The 8441-nt window shown below is 37.7% G+C and overlaps 1 long non-coding RNA gene across 2 annotated transcripts in view; it reads right to left on the reverse strand.

The window, feature by feature from the left end:
- The window catches only part of LOC308062605, a 106970-nt gene extending 98809 nt beyond the window's left edge, over positions 1 to 8161 (reverse strand). For both annotated transcript variants that reach the window (XR_013927632.1, XR_013927633.1), the window contains exon 1: positions 1 to 8161. This exon is cut by the window's left edge. This is a non-coding gene — a long non-coding RNA (uncharacterized lncRNA).
- Between the last annotated feature and the right edge of the window lie 280 nt (positions 8162 to 8441).

Raw genomic sequence — 8441 nt, forward strand, 5'->3', positions numbered from 1 at the left:
TGGACTCCCCTTATCAATCACCTGCTGGATTCCTGCCGTGAATCACGTATGGATGAGCTGCCATGGGTGGTTATTTTACACTCGGGTGCTGATAAGAGTGTCTTTCTGCTTGCGTCAGCTTCTTCTCCATAAACAACTTCATTGACCCAATTCCCTGGTACTCTAGGTAATAAGTGAAGGCTTTTCAAGGATTATATTGTTAAACTGAAACCTTCAGTGTGCTTTAGCAGTGATGTTAATTTACCAACGTATTACACAAAATTGCTTGCAATGCTCACTAATTTTCCACCCATGGATGGGAGACTTTTGGAAATTATAACTGCTTATTTTGGGGTTTAAACTGGTCTTCAAGGTAAAGCTGTATTTCACCAACCCTTGGATGTCTATAGTGTAAATATTCACATATAAACTCACCACCTTGTTCGCTTCTATCTCTAACAGAAGGAATTAGGTAATTTAAAATAGGTGTGATGACTTGTGCTCTGGAAATGCCTGATTGTCATCTCTGACTAGAATGGAAATCTGAACAGTAAACCCAGATATAGAAGTCTATGTTGCTCACGTCAAAATCATGGCAAAATGAAACCTACCATGTCTGTCTGGGATGAAAGATATACCTGCCTAGAGGTAGGGCTTTTTAAAATCTGCAAATTGCAGGGTATCAAGTGCTTTTCACTGCAGTAGTTTGATGTTTGTCACTGGGAGGGAGAGGAAACATATTACCTGCATGGACTATATATGTGCTGTAGTATAATAGTTCCCCCATTGCTATTATAGAGCATTCCATCCACCAAGCATATGTTCTCCAACAAAATAAATAAAAAGAAATCATGGCAATTCTGAATAACAGAAATGCCTTTAAGATGATCTCGGTATTTCCTTCTGCTTTAATTCAAACCTTGAGAACAAGACTTCTCAGTTACATAGTCTGTTTGACACTGTATTGCACAATTTTGAAATGGGAAATAAATTTAACAGAAAAAGATTTCTTATGTAAATTTGAGCTGACATTGTATTGTTTTACACACAAAATCTCTAGGAAGAAAAATGCAATTCATGGTTGTTCAGCCACATGACTTTCTGGCCTGCAGTGAAACAAGTAGGAGGAATTTTCAAAAAGATACTTCAGTTCACATGCCACTGAGATATGCAAGATAAGCCCTGTCATGAGATTAACCTACTGTAGACCTGTTCTGCTTTCAAAACAACTGCAATTAAACCAGCATGATTTAGCTTTTAAGAACACATAAATAAAGGAAAAAAAATTAGCATTGTATTTATAGATGTTTAAAACTGAAATCAGCATTCAAGGTTGAATATTATTGCTTGCCTCCACATCCTCTCCTGAGACAAGAAGTTTTTAGCTGTCCTGAACAAAAAACAAACAAAACCCCATGATTACATTAGTATCCTTCTAGAAAACAGACTGCAAGAGGTAGCCTTGAAAAGTGAGTGAATATTCACATTCTTAGCAGTAAAAAGTAGTGATATTTGCATAACAACAGACTATTATTATCCAGAATAAATTGTAGATTGGACAGAACCTGTTCAAATTATCATCCTCAAAAGGCAAGATAATATTGTCAAGGTTCTTTTCAGAAGTATTTACATAAAACCACTTTATTTTTCATAATTTAAACATACTTTAAATTTTAAAAAAAGCTAAGGGAAATTTATGGGAGTACTCACACTAATTGAGAAACATATATTTCTGTAGATGTCAATATTAATCTTTGTCAATAGATACAAATACCAGGATTCATGCAAACCATTTTCGATGTTGTTTACACAGCTCTCCATCTGGTGATGTAGTCAATGTTGGTGGATATTGCAACTCTAGACCATTGTGAACAAGCAGAATTTTTGTCCATAAACTTCCATTAAGTGTAAATTACTGTACTGATGTATTATATTTAAAAAAAAATCCATTTCATTATAGGGTCATTGGTAGTCATGTAATTTCTTCCTGTAACAGTACATACACATCTGATATTTGTATAAAAACCATAAAAGAACTCTTCCAGTTTGTTCTTTTTGAATTTTCAAGTAATAATTATATGAAGAGGTTTCATGGTAGTGATTAAGTTTTATGGCTTATGGTAGATACACAATCAATAGGCACAATATATATTTGATGTTGCCATTTTTTACATGTCATTTTGGCTGTAAAAACCGAAGCCAGCTTCATAAAGAAACTATAGCTTGGTAATTGGAACAATCTGTGCAATAGTACCAGTGGCAGGAGGAACAAATATCTTTTGGACTAAATTGGAGTAACTCAGCTGAGTAAGAAATTACAGGTTGAAAAGCTGTGTGTTAGGGATTTATATATTCCCTCCTTGCATGGAACAACTATTTTCCCATGTTTAGCAACGTACAGCAAAGCATAATTCTTCGTCTCAAGAGAAGACTGAATAATGAGGAAGAAAAAAACCCACTCAACAAAAAAATCCCTAAACTCACCCAAATTGCTTAACTTTCCTCCATTTATTTTCCAAGGAACCGAGATGAGCTAATGACTTATATGGTTGCTGGCACACACATACAGCAAATTAGCTACAACCCAGTATGCAAGGAGATAAAAACCAGGAAGTATTCAGAAGTAATACACTTCATGAATAATTCCAGAGGTTAATTTAACTTTATATATATATATATATATATATATATATATATATATAAACACCTCTCTTTTGCTTTGCCTGGTGTTGTTTCCCAATTCTTTTCCCTAATCACCCTTGTAGCATTACTGTAAGTCATGCCATTCAGGGTCTATGACTGGATGTGACACAAAAAGACATTGATTTACAACACTTTAGGTTTTGTTACTATGTTCTGTATTAGTCTATTATTTGGGAGAGGGAAATTTATATAGTACATTATTTTTAGATAATTCTCGCCCCCCCCCCCCCCCTGCCCCGCCCCCCCAGCCTCTCATTTATCTTCCTGTCTCTCCATGGCTCTTTTAAACTTCTGCATGTGAGGTATGCATCTTGTTTATTTTAGAAGAATTTATCTGAGAGGAAGATATATTGGCATTATCTCTAACATACTTATTACAAGTAAGTTTTAGTTCTTGTGGTTGTGTTTCAAGCTGTGTGAGTATAGGCTATTGACTGCTTAACCACAACTTCATTTATTTCCTGGGATATCTGATGAAAAGAATATTTAATATAGTTTCTAAAGGTGTTAACTACAATGAAATTTCCTATCCTGAAGTTTGCTTGTGTTAGAGGAAAATGTGTAACACTGCTGCACTCCAACATTTGCATTTGCTGGTTACAGCATTCATGCAGAACTTTTAGCTGGCTTCAACAGAGTAAGACTAATTCATTTAGTACCACTAGGAGGGGAGCTGTTAGAATAAGACAAGAGTAGTACAAGCATGTGAAATTCTATTTGTCTATGACACAGCCCAAGGGGCTCTGAGCTGCCTATTAGGAATGCATTCACTGCCAGTCTCCAATATGAAGAGCTAGATACCCCTGAAGAAATGTTCATCAATGGTAATTGGACTGCCATGGCTTAGTATTGTATCATTAATTATATAATTGCATTTGATTAAAAATCCCTACAATAGCAGGTTGCTCTTTTTGATGAAACTAAAAGGAAAACAATAGAAAAAACACTGTGCATTAGTAATTGCAAAATTACATTAAGGATCTAGTACTGCAACTTGCAGTAACCAGACTCTTGTTCTGTTACAATGATAGAAAATATCACTGTTTCAAACAATCTTAAGCTTAGCATTTTGACCTCAGCCACTTTTGCTGATGTTAGGCCCTGATTTGTAGAAATAACTGCTCTTTGGTTTTAATGGAGAGTTCTTTCCAGCTTAACTGCCAAATTTTCTCTGAAAAATGACAAGCATTTTTTGTGGAAAGAAAAATGAATTTTTAAAAAACAGGATGGGTTTGGCCTGCTCCTGAATCTGATTTGTGTTTTTTTTCCCCATACTTCGTGTATTGCATATAGTGGTCAAGGGTGGCGGCAGCTTCTGAATGATGTTATCCACAGCATTTCAGTGCACTTCATGTGCTTTTAAAATGCTCTGACCAATATTCTGTCTGTGATAAATCTCAAAGTCCTTAGGTAGGGGAATGTGCCGCAGCAGTCTGAAATCAGTTTTTAGCAGCCATGCTATCAAGACAACAATATCTTTAAAGACTGCAGGTGTAATTGGAAAGTCACAAATTTTGGCATGTGATATTCTGTTAGCACTCTTTAAAATGGTTCTGATCCCTGAATCAGTTCCTCAATGATGGCACAGTTCAAGGAACCAGGAACATTTCTAGCATGGACAAAGCAAGCCAGACTGGGTGGAAGGGATGATGAGCCCTGTAGAGGTGTACTGAACTATACCTCTGACCCTCCCAGTGACAAAATAGCTTCTAGCCCTTTTTTATGTACTGATGCAGACATAGCCTTGATACCTGTGCCATGGATTTGAACAGGCTTAGGATCTTATATAATTGCCCAAATAGTTTTTCAGCAGGCAGCTTTCAGCTGAAGGGGAAGGGAGCAGTGGGAAGGAAGAGGACTCTTTCCATGAAAAAAGTTGTATTTAGTGCTGCTTTAGCAAGATGCAAGAGCCAAAGAAAAGCCAGTAACCTTACTCAATGGGTAAGAACATGATGGGTGTTTGGGGCTGTGTTCATGACAAGCAGGTGGGCCATGCTGCACTAAGTCTGAAAGCTCTGTTCCTCTGATGGATGCAGCCTTTGACTGCACTGATACTGCTAAAAATAGAGATGCAGGACCTTCTCTAGATCTCAGGGCAAATGGCAGAGCTCACATTTGAAAAGTTAAACCCATTTCCTCAAGGGGCAGGGGGTTGACCATACTCAAACAGCTGCGAGGGAATGGTCCTCTTGTCCTAAGGTGCTTAGCACAGGTACTGGCTTGGGCCTGCTCACTGTCTGTGACAGTGGGCAACCCCTGATCAGGACCATGCTGATGATATGATTATGTAGATGATCATGTCATTGAAGCCCTGGTCATGTGTAGATAACTAATACAGACATATCCTTTAAAAACTCGGCTTCTCTTCACATAGGTATAGAGGTGGGAGCCAATCTGTGAGTGGAAGTCAATTACTGCCCACAACACTATAATTAGGAAAATGTGTTTGAGATCATCCTTGTGCCCTGGAAAGTTCAAGGCAACATTCTGCCTTGCAAAAATTAAATGTCTTTTAGTGGTCTTAAGCTAATTACATATTTAATTAAATAGCATGTATTAACAGTACTGTATTAGAATCATAACGGTCAAAAAAAGAAAGACTAATGTGTCTCACACACCTCAGTAAATGCTATCAACTTTCATAGTGTTTCACTCCAAAGGTTGTATTTTGAAGTATATACAGGGAAAGATAAATCAGGGACAATCCTTTATCTGTGAGATTACTATTTGTTTCACAGGGTGACTGATTTTAATAAAATCAACATTTCAGGAAAACACCCCAAAATGTGCTGTCTGTGTTAGCTATCTATCAGCATCCATTCATTTGGCCAGAGCCAAATGAGAAGAAAATCAGTGTTGCTGTTGAATTCCATTTCATGCCTTATGTTAGAGATTTGTAAAACTGTCTCTTGCTGACTTGGAGATAAGTGAAATAACAATGAATTCAGCTTGAGGCAAGCTGCTTTTCAAGCAGACCTGTCAGGAGGTAGAAAGACAGTTCAGAGTAATTCATTCTTGTGCTGTCTCAAGGGACTAGCGAAGAAATATGGCATATCTGAAACACAAATACCATTAACGTACTGTACAGAAAAAAAAAAAAAACAACAAAAACACCCCCAAAAATACCACTAAAACCCAAACCCGAAACATGCATCACATTTCTTATTTATAAAGAAGCGCAGGCTATGGAGTAAACATAGGAATTTAGGAGCTAATTCACAGGAAAAAAGGGTCCATGTCTATAAACTGCTTTTTAACGAATACACAATTCAGAGTACAGTGAAGAACTGGTTTAATCCATTCTCTGTACTTTTACAAAAATGCCTGCTCAAGAAAACAACCTCTGAGGGATCAGGTGCAAATGAGCTATGAATTTAGAAATGAAAAGAGAACTCACCAGTTGGAAAATAATGTGGATAGGAACAACTAGAAACATACAGAATCAGCTTCCGGCAATGTACTTACAACTAAAAAATTCAGCCACCAAATAATTTTTCCCAAGACCAAAAAGTCCTTAACCAGTATCCATACTGGATGTGGAGTTTTCAAGGGAGCAAGGACTTCCACCTCACTGAGGGAGTAGAACCAGTGTCATAGATAATATTGCAAACAGTTATAGCAGCAGTGTTTTCCTAGTTCAGAGAAACGTAATGGATTGTTCCTTCTATTTTATGGCTGCAAAGTGTATACTAAAAAATAAGAGGATAAAGTTAACCTTTTTTAATATATTTAGGACATTATGGATTGTGAGTTATTATTATGAGTGTCTACGACATGCAAATAAATAACATTGAGGGAAAAACACCAAATGACCTCAATGAATGCAATCCACAAAGAAAGATACTTTCTCTCTGACAATTTCTGTGGAGATGAATCACCCACAACATTGCAGTACTTGGACCATTTCTGATGTGGGTCTTATTTAAGAGAAGAAAAAAAAAATATCTGAAGAGTTTTAAGCCACAATTTGATATCGCTTCTTGCATTTAGTAGAAGAGCAAATAACAGGGTGGGGAAAAATGTGCCCCTGTGTCTGATGAATCACCATTTCTCTTGTCACAGTTTAGGAATGCTAGTTTGCCTTTTTAAATGGAACTGATATTTAAAGCTTTCTCTGCTAGCAGCACATGAAAAACCCTCTGAACCCTCTGTCTGTAATTGAATGCCTGCTCCAGCTCAATGACCTGAGCATATGCAGAAGCGAGGTGCTGCTGGCCAGAGGAGAAGTTTGGTAAAATATCGATACACCGTGGAGCATCCTGGCTGAGCCTTTAAGTAACTGTGCTCCTGGCTACTGTAATTCTCTTTCATCTAGAATGTATGTAGTGGGTGACATGAAGGGAAAAACCCTGAACAAACAAATTAAAGATACAAGCCAGAGTCAAGAGAAGTTGAAGCAAACAGAGGAATATGTGATATACTTGGAACTGGTTACTAAGAGTGGCAAGTTTCTGCTATGTCTCTAATACGGAGGTGGAATTGATGAGGAACTGAGACAGGTGGCAGTGTGGGACTGATTATAGAGTCAGCATTTCCAGGAGGGCAACATGGATCTGCTCTTGACCTGGCCTGAGATTTTCCTGGTTCTGTTATTGGACTGTTCTACAACATAGATGCAAATAATCCTCTTTGTGCTTCTTTGAACATATTTGCTGGTGCTACTTCATACCCAGCTGCAAACATTGGGAAGGAGAGTGTCTATAGAAAACGCCTGGGAATCTTCTCTGCCAACATGAAAAAAGAACTATGTTCTGCAATTTGAGCCCAAGATCCCAAACTCAGCAATCAGGTGCAGTAAGAAGGAGCCTAAAGGCTCTAGAAATGACTGTAAACATTAGAAGAATTGGAAAGGAGGAAGGAATACAAAAGATTCCATCAAGGCCAGAAAGATGGAAAGTTTGGAAGAAAATGACCTAGTAGAATGTCAACACCCAACAGAGAAAAGAAACCCAAGCAGTTGATTAGAACAATGATAAGATCTCAGATGTCAGAATCATCTTTATTTTTGTCATCAAATTTCTTTTTTTTTTTGGTGGTATACATGGATGCATCCTAAATAATGAAAATGCTTCCAAATTGCACTGAATCTTAGAATTTATCAAGCATAAAATTAAGAGTAGTAAAGAGATATTTAAGAGGGAAAAAATACCTTTTCTCAAGCACCAAAAGCATAATAAATAATTTACTTCCAATTCTTGATTTTATTCCTAATATGCAAGAGGAGCATCAGGCTCAGTACTTCACTGGGAAACTATTTTTGTCCTCAGTACTCAAGTACAACTTTATCTGTGAAGGTATATGGAGTGCTGTTTCAGTGTCTCAGCACAAACGAAGCTAGCAAGTGGCAAAAAGGCTTTACCACTGGTCAAATTCTACTGTCCATGCTGTTTCTCCATCCTCCTGAGGTCAGACCACACTCCTCCTTGTCTCTGCTACCTTGGAGGTTTCCTTCCCCAGGTCCCTCCTTCACCCAGAGCCTCCTACACTCTCTTCATTCCCCTACATTTCAGCATTTCTGCTCATTTTATGTTAAAGAATTAAAGCAAGCAGAGAAAAACCAGCAACAGCACCAGCAGTGAAGCAACCCATGGTTGCCTTGTAGTGCGGACTGCTGTAAAGCATGGCTGTTGATTGTACATAAGGCTGACTAGTCTAGGGGAGAGAGGCAAGAAAGGACAACTTATTTATCAGGGATCCACAGTTGTTTCTTGAGGGGAAAAAAATGTATTTGGGGCGGTTTGAAAATGTCTTGTCCTGGA

Source organism: Falco punctatus (genome assembly GCF_963210335.1).
Source record: "Falco punctatus genome assembly, chromosome: 4".
In the NCBI taxonomy this organism is placed as follows: Eukaryota; Metazoa; Chordata; class Aves; order Falconiformes; family Falconidae; genus Falco; species Falco punctatus.